At 38.6% G+C, this 12020-nt stretch overlaps 1 pseudogene; it reads left to right on the top strand.

Annotated features, from left to right (window-relative positions):
• The window catches only part of LOC125081766 (sodium/glucose cotransporter 1-like), a 61981-nt pseudogene that overhangs the window by 39459 nt on the left and 10502 nt on the right, over nt 1-12020 (top strand).

Genomic DNA, 12020 nt, shown 5'->3' with positions numbered 1-12020 from the left:
TCAGAAAGGAAGTTGTCCACATTCTGCAGCTAAGTCTGTCCTTGAGTACCCAGGACTTTGAGTGAGGGTAGGCAGTGGAGTACTTGAAAGGAAGTAGCTGTAAGGACACCAGGCTTTGCCTGGTCAAGTAGCCCACTGAATACAGTGGGGGCCTTGCTATGGTAGGCCTCCAGCTTAAGCCCCAGTTACCCTCCAGCCTCAACCATCAATACATAGAAATCTCTCTGTGGAGCAAAGTCCCTGCAGTATGGCAGCCTTTCAAAAGGTGAAAATACTGGATTATTATGTTATACTTCACACTTCGTGAGTGCTTGATCTCTGTTAGGCATTATGTTAATCTGTCTACTTAATTTATCTTAATCTTAATAACAGCCCTGTGTGGTAGGTACCTTTATGCCCACTTCACAGATGAGGACACTGAGGCACAAAAAGTCACATCCCTTGCCTCCATTCCAAACCTCCTCTGGGCCTCTGACTTCTCATCTGTACAAGTGGAGCAGCAGTGGTGTCCATCTCACAGGGCTGTAGGGAGGATTTTACAGGATAACGCCCAAGAAAATAGTCTGGCACAAAGTAACCACTCAAAAGCTAGCAGCTCTCCTTATTACATAAAGACACAGCAGGACACTACTAAGTCTCATCACAAAGCAAGGACAAATATAATGCTTTAATCTGTCTTAGATGGAATGCCACTCCAAATAAAATTTGAATGTTTTTGTAGTATGTAGAAAAGTACCTTAGGAGGCCTGAGGCATCTCCTGGCATGGCCAGAAAGCTGGAGGTCCAAGAAACATCTCTTCTCTTCCAGGCATACATGGCTTGATGCTGTCCGCACTTTGGGCCTCTCTCATGTCCTCCCTGACTTCTATTTTCAACTGTGCCAGCGCCCTGTTCACAATGGACATCTATAACCAGATTCGGCCTATAGCCACTGAAAAGGAGCTCATGGTAACAGGAAGGTGAAGGACTCCTCTAATCACACTAGTTACTGCTGTTAATGAAAACAATGCCCACCAGAATTATGTGAAAAATTTAGGCTATCATCCTGTATATAGAATTATCTTGTTTAAATACAATATGGTTGTACTTTCTTCCTGCAGTTCTGCAATGAAGATGTATTGTTTTTTTAATCACAAAGAAACGTGTTTCCATTTGGGAAAAAAACAAGTAATAATCACAATTATTTTAAAAAATGCTAGCATAGGGACGCCTGGGTGGCTCAGTTGGTTAAGCAGCTGCCTTCTGCTCAGGTCATGATCCCAGGGTCCTGGGAACAAGTCCCACATCGGGCTCCTTGCTCGGCAGGGAGCCTGCTTCTCCCTTGCCTCTGCCTGACACTCTGCCTGCCTGTGCTCCCACGTGCTCTTGCTCTCTCTCTAATAAATATATAAAATCTTTAAAAAAAAATGCTAGCATAGTTTAATGTACCCCCCAAAATAGTCCTTGCAGGGAAATTTACATAATTATCTCATTGTCTCATTTAGTCCTCCTGACAACCTTTAAAGGTAGGTTTCACTGTTCTTATTCTCACTGTACCAATGTGGGGGAAGTGGCTCAGAGAAGAATTGGTCTAACTGAGATCACATAGTATAAGTAGGAGAACATGTCCATGTCGGGCCATGCTGTTAACCATGATACCACATGGCACCATGCTAGCATAGGGTGGTGAATGCATATGTATAAAACATGGTTCCTGTCTTTATTCCATAAGGTTTCACATTGGCTGCCCACAGACCACATCTGGCACACACACATTTAACTTGGTCTACCTTATGTCTGAAACACTTCTTTTATCTCATATCAAGGTGCATAGTGTTAATTTATTTAATCTGTCTAACCCCTGCTTTTGAGCTTGTTTTTATATGTGATTAGCACTCCATAGTTTAAAATCACTTTTCTGAGAAATCTTAAGAAACAGAACCAGTTTTATTTAAGTTGTTACAACATGGGGGGAAAAAACAAAGACTTAAATTCATTTTATGAAACTCAAGAAATGGATGTGGCCAAACCTAACAAAGATAGCACCAAAAATTACAACTAAAGACTAATGTCACTTTTATATATCAGTGTAAAAATTGTAAATAAGATATTAGACACACATCTAACAATATATTAGAAGAATGTTAAAAGAATGATATCTCATTACCAACTGGGACTTTCTTCCAGAAATATAAGATCATTCAATATTGGGAAATGGATAATATAATTCACCATATTAATAGATCAAAAGAGTAAAATCATGTGTATCTATTCCCAGATGATGAAAAAGTATTTGGTAAAATAGGTAACTTTCAACATGGTAAAACATGTCTAGATCACCCTAAAAGCCAGCATCATGCCTAATGAAGGAGCTAGAAAGGAAGAGGCAAGAATGCTCTCCCTTACCACTATGTTTATACTAATAATATATATAAGAAGATCAACAGATCAAGTTAGCTAAGACTTTTTTTTTAAGATTTTATTTATTTATTTGACAGACAGAGATCACAAGTAGGCAGAGAGGTGGAGGGTGAGGTGGGGAAGCAGGTTCCCTGCTGAGCAGAGAGCCCAATGCAGGGCTCAATCCCAGGACCCTGGGACCATGACCCGAGCCGAAGGCAGAGGCTTTAACCCACTGAGCCACCCAGGCGCCCCCTGACTAGGACTTTAAAATAAGCATGACTAACATATATAAGAAAACAGAGGGGGAAGATGGAAAACAGATGGGGGAAGATGAAAAATTTGAGAATTTTGCCAGATAACTAAAACTTATAAAATGAAACGGTTTTTCTAGGATTGAAAAATAAATAATCTGAAATTAAGAACTCAATGGATGGGTTAACAACTAGATTGGATATAGCAGACGACATGATTAATGGAATGGCACTGATGGAATGACAATATCAAAACCAAAACACACACACAGAAAGAAGATATATGTGGAATGCAATCAGAAAAATAATATATATGTATGACTGGGATCAAAGAAAGAGAGGAACAATTTGGGTAGAAACAATTTTGAAAAGATAATGGCAAAGAATTTTCCAAAACTGTTGGATAGTTATTCAGAGATTCAAGAATTTTCACAAATTATGAGTAGGATAAATACAAAGGAAATGGACTACATTTTGGTGAAACTGCTGAAAATTGAAGATAAAGAAAAAGTCTGTAGAGCAGCCAGAGGAAAATAAATCACACTACCTTCAAGAGAGGACCAACGAGACTGATAGCAGAATTTCCAACAGAAACTATAAAAGCCAAAAGACAATGGAATTACGCTTTCAAGTGCTAGGGGGAATACTGCCAATATAGAATCCAATACCCATCAAAAAATATTCTCTAGTTTTTCTGGGAGTCAAGATGGAGGAGAAGTAGCAGGCTGAGACTACTTCAGGTAGCGGGAGATCAGCTAGATAGCTTATCTAAAGATTGCAAACACCTACAAATCCAACGGGAGATCGAAGACAAGAAGAACAGCAACTCTAGAAACAGAAAATCAACCACCTTCTGAAAGGTAGGACTGGCGGAGAAGTGAATCCAAAGCGACGGGAAGATAGACCACGGGGGGAGGGGCCGGCTCCCGGCGAGCGGCGGAGCAACGGAGCACAAAATCAGGACTTTTAAAAGTCTGTTCAGGACTGTTAAAAGTCAGGGACATCGCTCCAGAGGCTTAACCAGGGTGAAGCCCGTGCGGGGTCAGCGTGGCCTCAGGTCCCGCAGGGTCACAGAAGGATCGGGGGTGTCTGAGTGTCCCAGAGCTTCCAGGTATTAGAACGGGGAAGCCGGCTATAGAGACAGAGCTGAGGAGTGAGCTCTAAACTCGGGGTTACCTTGAACCGGTCGCAGGCTCGGTCAGCTTGGAGTGCGGCCGGAGGCCAGGGTGAAGGGAGTAATTGGGCGCTGTTCTCTGAGGGCGCACTGAGGAGTGGGGCCCCGGGTTCTCGGCTCCTCTGGGCTGGAGACCGGGAGGCCACCATCTTCATTCCCGTCCTCCAGAACTCTACAGAAAGCGGAAAGCACTCAGGGAACAAAAGCTCCCGAAAGCAAACCTGAGCGGATTACTCAGCCCGGCCCCAGGTAAGGGCGGTGCAACTCCACCTGGGGCAAAGACACTTGAGAATCACTACAACAGGCCCCTCCCCCAGAAGAGCAACAAAAAATCCAGCCAGGACCAAGTTCACCTACCAAGGAGTGCAGTTTCAATACCAAGGAGAGCAGCAGAATTCCAGAGGAGGAGAAAGCAAAGCCAGAGCTCATGGCTTTCTCCCCATGATTCTTTAGCCTTGCAGTAAATTTTTTTTTTCTTTTTCAATTTTTTTCTCTTCTTCTGCTAAATTTTTTAAACTTTTACCCTTTTCTTTTTTAATGTTTTTTAACTAGTTTATCTAATATATTTTTTCCTTTTTATATACTTTCTTTATTCATTTTCTTCTTTTAATTGTTTCATTTTTTTTTCTTTCTGAACCTCTTTTTATCCCCTTTCTCCCCCCTCATGATTTGGGATCTCTTCTGATTTGGTTAAAGCATATTTTCCTGGGGTTGTGTTGCCACCCTTCTAGTATTTTACTTGCTCCTTCATATACTCTTATCTGGACAAAATGACAAGGCGGAAAAATTCACCACAAAAAAAGGAACAAGAGGCAGTACCAAAGGCTAGGGACCTAATCAATACAGACATTGGTAATATGTCAGATATAGAGTTCAGAATGATGATTCTCAAGGTTCTAGACGGGCTCGAAAAAGGCATGGAAGATATTAGAGGAAACCCTCTCGGGAGACATAAAAGCCCTTCCTGGAGAAATAAAAGAACTAAAATCTAACCAAGTTGAAATCAAAAAAGCTATTAATGAGGTGCAATCAAAATGGAGGCTCTCACTGCTAGGATAAATGAGGCAGAAGAAAGAATTAGCGATATAGAAGACCAAATGACAGAGAATAAAGAAGCTGAGCAAAAGATGGACAAACAGCTACTGGACCACGAGGGGAGAATTCGAGAGATAAGTGACACCATAAGACGAAACAACATTAGAATAATTGGGATTCCAGAAGAAGAGGAAACAGAGAGGGGAGCAGAAGGTATATTGGAGAGAATTATTGGAGAGAATTTCCCCAATATGGCAAAGGGAACAAGCATCAAAATCCAGGAGGTTCAGAGAACCCCCCTCAAAATCAATAGGAATAGGTCCACACCCCGTCACCTAATAGTAAAATTTACAAGTCTTAGTGACAAAGAGAAAATCCTGAAAGCAGCCCGGGAAAAGAAGTCTGTAACATACAATGGTAAAAATATTAGATTGGCAGCAGACTTATCCACAGAGACCTGGCAGGCCAAAAAGAGCTGGCATGATATATTCAGAGCACTAAACGAGAAAAACATGCAGCCAAGAATACTATACCCAGCTAGGCTATCATTGAAAATAGAAGAAGAGATTAAAAGCTTCCAGGACAAACAAAAACTGAAAGAATTTGCAAACACCAAACCAGCTCTACAGGAAATATTGAAAGGGGTCCTCTAAGCAAAGAAAGACCCTAAAAGTAGTAGATCAGAAAGGAACAGAGACAATATACAATAACAGTCACCTTACAGGCAATACAATGGCACTAAATTCATATCTCTCAATACTTACCCTCAATGTTAATGGGCTAAATGCCCCAATCAAAAGACACAGGGTATCAGAATGGATAAAAAAACAAAACCCATCTATGTGTTGCCTACAAGAAACGCATTTTAAACCCGAAGACACCTCCAGATTTAAAGTGAGGGGGTGGAAAAGAATTTACCATGCTAATGGACATCAGAAGAAAGCAGGAGTGGCAATCCTTATATCAGATCAATTAGATTTTAAGCCAAAGACTATAATAAGAGATGAGGAAGGACACTATATCATACTCAAAGGATCTATCCAACAAGAAGATCTAACAATTTTAAATATCTATGCCCCTAACGTGGGAGCAGCCAACTATATAAACCAGTTAATTAAAAAAATCACAGAAACACATCAACAATAATACAATAATCGTAGGGGACTTTAACACTCCACTCACTGAAATGGACAGATCATCCAAGCAAAAGATCAACAAGGAAATAAAGGCCTTAAATGACACACTGGACCAGATGGACATCACAGATATATTCAGAACATTTCATCCCAAAGCAACAGAATACACATTCTTCTCTAGTGCACATGGAACATTCTCCAGAATAGATCACATCCTCGGTCCTAAATCAGGTCTCAACCTGTATCAAAAGATTGGGATCATTCCCTGCATATTTTCAGACCACAATGCTCTGAAGCTAGAACTCAATCACAAGAGGAAATTTGGAAAGAACCCAAATACATGGAGACTAAACAGCATCCTTCTCAAGAATGAATGGGTCAACTAGGAAATTAAAGAAGAATTGAAAAAATTTATGGAAACAAATGATAATGAAAACACAATGGTTCAGAATCTGTGGGACACAACAAAGGCAGTCCTGAGAGGAAAATATATAGCGGTACAAGCCTTTCTCAAGAAACAAGAAAGGTCTCAGGTACACAACCTAACCCTACACCTAAAGGAGCTGGAGAAAGAACAAGAAAGAAACCCTAAACCCAGCAGGAGAAGAGAAATCATAAAGATCAGAGCAGAAATCAATGAAATAGAAACCAAAAAAACAATAGAACAAATCAACGAAACTAGGAGCTGGTTCTTTGAAAGAATTAATAAGATCGATAAACCCCTGGCCAGACTTATCAAAAAGAAAAGAGAAAGGACCCAAATAAATAAAATCATGAATGAAAGAGGAGAGATCACAACTAACACCAAAGAAATACAGACAATTATAAGAACATACTATGAGCAACTCTACGCCAGCAAATTTGACAATCTGGAAGAAATGGATGCATTCCTAGAGACATATAAACTACCATATAAACTACGACATATTTCAGGAAGAAATAGAAAGCCTGAACAGACCCATAACCAGTAAGGAGATTGAAACATTCATCAAAAATCTCCAAACAAACAAAAGCCCAGGGCCAGACGGCTTCCCAGGGGAATTCTACCAAACATTTAAAGAAGAACTAATTCCTATTCTCCTGAAACTGTTCCAAAAAATAGAAATGGAAGGAAAACTTCCAAACTCATTTTATGAGGCTATCATCACCTTGATCCCAAAACCAGACAAGGATCCCATCAAAAAGGAGAACTACAGACCAATATCCTTGATGAACACAGATGCAAAAATTCTCACCAAAATACTAGCCAATAGGATTCAACAGTACATTAAAAGGATTATTCACCACGACCAAGTGGGATTTATTCCAGGGCTGCAAGGTTGGTTCAACATCTGCAAATCAATCAATGTGATACAACACATTAATAAAATAAAGAACAAGAACCATATGATACTCTCCATAGATGCTGAAAAAGCATTTGACAAAGTACAGCATCCCTTCCTGATCAAAACTCTTCAAAGTGTAGGGATAGACGGCACATACCTCAATATTATCAAAGCCATCTATGAAAAACCCACCGCAAATATCATTCTCAATGGAGAAAAACTGAAAGCTTTTCCACTAAGGTCAGGAACACGGCAGGGATGTCCGTTATCACCACTGCTATTCAACATAGTACTAGAAGTCCTAGCCTCAGCAATCAGACAACAAAAGGAAATTAAAGGCATCCAAATCGGCAAAGAAGAAGTCAAACTATCACTCTTTGCAGATGATATGATACTCTATGTGGAAAACCCAAAAGACTCCACTCCAAAACTGCTAGAACTTGTACAGGAATTCAGTAAAGTGTCAGGATATAAAATCAATGTACAGAAATCAGTTGCATTTCTCTACACCAACAACAAGACAGAAGAAAGAGAAATTAAGGAGTCAATCCCATTTACAATTGCACCCAAAACTCTAAGATACCTAGGAATAAACCTAACCAAAGAGACTAAGAATCTATACTTAGAAAACTATAAAGTACTCATGAAAGAAATTGAGGAAGACACAAAGAAATGGAAAAATATTCCATGCTCCTGGATTGGAAGAATAAATATTGTGAAAATGTCTATGCTACCTAAAGCAATCTACACACTTAATGCAATTCCTATCAAAGTGCCATCCATTTTTTTTCAAAGAAATGGAACAAAGAATCCTAAAATTTATATGGAACCAGAAAAGACTTCGAATAGCCAAAGGAATATTGAAAAAGAAAGCCAAAGTTGGTGGCATCACAATTCCGGACTTCAAGCTCTATTACAAAGCTGTCATCATCAAGACAGCATGGTACTGGCACAAAAACAGACACATAGATCAATGGAACAGAATAGAGAGCCCAGAAATAGACCCTCAACTCTATGGTCAACTCATCTTCAACAAAGCAGGAAAGAATGTCCAATGGAACAAAGACAGCCTCTTCAATAAATGGTGTTGGGAAAATTGGACAGCCACATGCAGAAAAATGAAATTGGATCATTTCCTTACACCACACACGAAAATAGACTCAAAATGGATGAAGGACCTCAATGTGAGAAAGGAATCCATCAAAATCCTTGAGGAGAACACAGGCAGCAACCTCTTCGACCTCAGCCGCAGCAACATCTTCCTAGGAACATCGCCAAAGGCAAGGGAAGCAAGGGCAAAAATGAACTATTGGGATTTTATCAAGATCAAAAGCTTTTGCACAGCAAAGGAAACAGTTAACAAAACCAAAAGACAACTGACAGAATGTTTGAAGATATTTGCAAACGACATATCAGATAAAGGGCTAGTGTCCAAAATTTATAAAGAACTTAGCAAACTCAACACCCAAAGAACAAATAATCCAATCAAGAAATGGACAGAGGACATGAACAGACATTTCTGCAAAGAAGACATCCAGATGGCCAACAGACACATGAAAAAGTGCTCCACATCACTCGGCATTAGGGAAATACAAATCAAAACCACAATGAGATATCACCTCACACCAGTCACAATGGCTAAAATGAACAAGTCAGGAAATGACAGATGCTGGCGAGGATGCGGAGAAAGGGGAACCCTCCTACACTGTTGGTGGGAATGCAAGCTGGTGCAACCACTCTGGAAAACAGCATGGAGGTTCCTCAAAATGTTGAAAATAGAACTACCCTATGACCCAGAAATTGCACTGCTGGGTATTTACCCTAAAGATACAAACGTAGTGATCCGAAGGGGCACGTGCACCCAAATGTTTATAGCAGCAATGTCTACAATAGCCAAACTATGGAAAGAACCTAGATGTCCATCAACAGATGAATGGATAAAGAAGAAGTGGTATATATACACAACGGAATACTATGCAGCCATCAAAAGAAATGAAATCTTGCCATTTGCGACGACGTGGATGGAACTAGAGGGTATCATGCTTAGCGAAATAAGTCAATCAGAGAAAGACAACTATCACATGATCTCCCTGATATGAGGGAGAGAAGATGCAACATGGGGGGTTAAGGGGGTAGAAGAAGAGTAAATGAAACAAGATGGGATTGGGAGGGAGACAAACCATAGTGACTCTTAATCTCACAAAACAAACTGAGGGTTGATGGGGGGAGGGGGGTTGGGAGGGGGGGTGGGGGTATGGACATTGGGGAGGATATGTGCTATGGTGAGTGCTGTGAAATGTGTAAACCTGGCGATTCACAGACCTGTACCCCTGGGGATAAAAATACATTATACGTTTAAAAATAAATAAATAAATAAATAAAAAATATATATTCTCTAAAATGAAGGTGGAATAACACATTTTCAGATAAACACAAGTTGTGAGAATTTATTACATTAGATTTTCCGTATAAGGAATACCGAAGGGAGTTCTCCAGCTGAAGGAAAATAATCCAGATAAAAGAATTGAACTTCAGAGAAGAATGAAGAGCACCAGAAAGAGCAAATATCTGGGAAATATAAACGCTTATTAGCTGTTGAAAATATCAAAAAGAAAAAATGTCTGTGGGATTTATAACATGTGGAAGCAAAATATACTAACAAGAGTAGCAGAGAAAATAAGCAGGGGTGAAATGGAACTTTAATTTCAGATGTGGTAAAACACAAAACTTGTACCAGACTATAATATAGCAAGGGTGCATGTAATCTCATCTCTAGAATGAGCAAAAAAGAATAGTTCAAGAATGTTTAACTGACAACTTGCTTAAAGAAAAATATGGAATAACTTGTAAACTATTTGATTAGCCCCCGAGAAATTAAAAGGATAAAATATAAAAGAACATAAAAGATATGTCAACTAAAAAAAAATAATAATAGGATGGTACATATAAACCCAACTGTATCAGTAATTTCATGAATAGTAAGTAGACTAAACACCTGAGTTAAAATGTTGAGATTATCAGACTATCAAAACAAACAAACAAACAAACAAACAAACTATATCCTCCTTAGAAGAGACATCTTTTCTCCAGTTTTGTTGAGATATAATTGACATATAATATTGTATTAAGTTTAGGGTGTGTAACATAATACTTTGATATATGTATACATTGTGAAATGATCACCACAAGTTTAGTTAATATGCATCACCACACATAGTTACAGACTTTTTTCTTGTGATAAGAATTTTTTAAATTGACCATCTTAGCAACTTCCAAATATACAATACAGTGTTGCTAACTATAATTACCATTCTGTACATTATATCCCCAGAAGTTATTTTTCTTAAAATTGGAAGCTTGTACCTTTTAACCTCCTTTATCCATTTCTTCCATTTCCTCTCCACATCTGGTAGCCTCCAATCTGCTGTCTGTTTCTAGGAGTTTGTTTGTTTAGATTCTACATGTAAGTGAGATCAGACAGTATTTGTCTTCCTCTAATTGATTTTACTTAGCATAATGCCCTCCATGGATAGCAAGGTCCATCCATGTTGTCACAAATGGCAGGATTTCTTTCTTTTTTGCGCTTGAATAGTATTCCACGGTAAATACATATCACAGTTTATTTATCCAGACATCCATCAGTGGACACTTAAATTGTTTCCATGGCTTGGCTATTGTAAATAATGCTGGAGTGAACCTGGAGCTACAGATATCTTTTCATAACAGTGATTTTGTTTCCTTTGCATATATACTCAAAAGTAATGTTGCTATATTATATGGTAATTCTATTTTTAAATTTTGAGGAACTTCTATACTGTTTTGCGTAATGACTGCAACAATTTACATTCCCATCAACAGTATATCCTGTTCCTCTACAACCTCATTAGTACTCAATATTTGTTATCTCTTGCCTTTTGGGTAATAGCTATCAAATATGAAATGATACCCCACTGTGGTTTTCATTTGCATTTCCCTGGCAATTAGTAACATTGAGCACTATCTCATGTACCTAGGGGCCAACTGAATAACTTCACAGAAAAATGTCTATTCAGATCTTTGCCCAGTTTTTAATTGGATTATTTGGTATTTTGTTTTGTTTTGTTTTGCTCCTTAGTTGTATATGAGTTCCTTATATATTTTAGATATTAACCCCTCATCAGATGTGTGGTTTGCAAATATTTTCTCCCATTCTGTGGTTGCCTTTTCATTTTGTTATTTCTTTTGTTGCACAGAAACTTTTTAGTTTGATGTAGTCCCACTTGTTTATTTTTGCTTTCGTTGCTTGGGATTTTTGAGTCATATCCAAAAACTCATTACCAAGACCCATGTCAAAGAGCTTATTCCCTATATTTTCTTCTAAGAGTTTTATAATTTCAGATTTCATATTTAAGTCTTCAATCCATTTTGAGTTAATTTTTGTAAGTAGTGTAAGGTAAGAGTCTAGTTTCATTCTTTTTCTTGTGAATATCCTATTTTCCCAGAACCATTTATTAAAGAGACTGTCTTTTCTTCATTGGGTATTCTTGGCTCTCTTGTCTGATATTAGTTGACTATATAGGCATAGGTTTATTTCTGGGCTTTACAATTCTTTTCTATTGGTTTATGCATCTGTTTTTATGCCAGTGCCATACTGTTTTGATTACTATAGCTTTGTGATATAGTTTGAAATCAAGAAGTGTGATACCTCCAGCTTTGTTTTTCTTCCTCAAGATTGCTT

The sequence above is a fragment of the Lutra lutra genome, chromosome 12, assembly GCF_902655055.1.
Source record: "Lutra lutra chromosome 12, mLutLut1.2, whole genome shotgun sequence".
NCBI lineage: Eukaryota > Metazoa > Chordata > Mammalia > Carnivora > Mustelidae > Lutra > Lutra lutra.
The sequence above is the reverse complement of the archived record's forward strand: the minus strand, read 5'-3'. Positions and strand labels throughout refer to the sequence as shown.